The sequence below is a fragment of the Cynara cardunculus genome, unplaced genomic scaffold (genome assembly GCF_001531365.2).
Source record: "Cynara cardunculus var. scolymus isolate 2C unplaced genomic scaffold, CcrdV1 Un_Scaffold_4843, whole genome shotgun sequence".
NCBI classification, from domain to species: domain Eukaryota; kingdom Viridiplantae; phylum Streptophyta; class Magnoliopsida; order Asterales; family Asteraceae; genus Cynara; species Cynara cardunculus.
In genome coordinates this window covers 17,852-18,329 of record NW_020202100.1, presented here as the reverse complement: position 1 = coordinate 18,329, position 478 = coordinate 17,852, and positions in this window count along the sequence as shown.

Here is a 478-nt window from a genome sequence, read left to right as displayed (position 1 = left end):
CCCAGAAGGATAAGGAGTTTAGGTGGGGAGAAAAACAAGAAGAAGCATTCAAATTGCTCAAACATAAGTTGTGTCATGCACCGATCTTAGCGCTACCAGAAGGCACGGAGAATTTTGTGGTATATTGCGATGCATCACACCAAGGCTTGGGATGTGTGCTGATGCAAAATGACAAGGTCATTACTTATGCATCAAGGCAACTTAAGGTTCATGAAAAGAACTACACCACTCATGACTTAGAGCTAGGAGCAGTGGTGTTTGCACTCAAGATTTGGAGACATTATCTCTACGGCACCAAATGCACCATCTTCACTGTTCACAAAAGCCTTCAACATATTTTAAACCAAAAGATGTTGAACATGAGGCAACGGAGATGGGTCGAACTTCTCAACGATTATGACTGTGAAATAAAATACCATCCAGGGAAAGCTAACGTGGTAGCTAATGCCTTAAGCCGAAAGAAAAGGGTGAAACCATC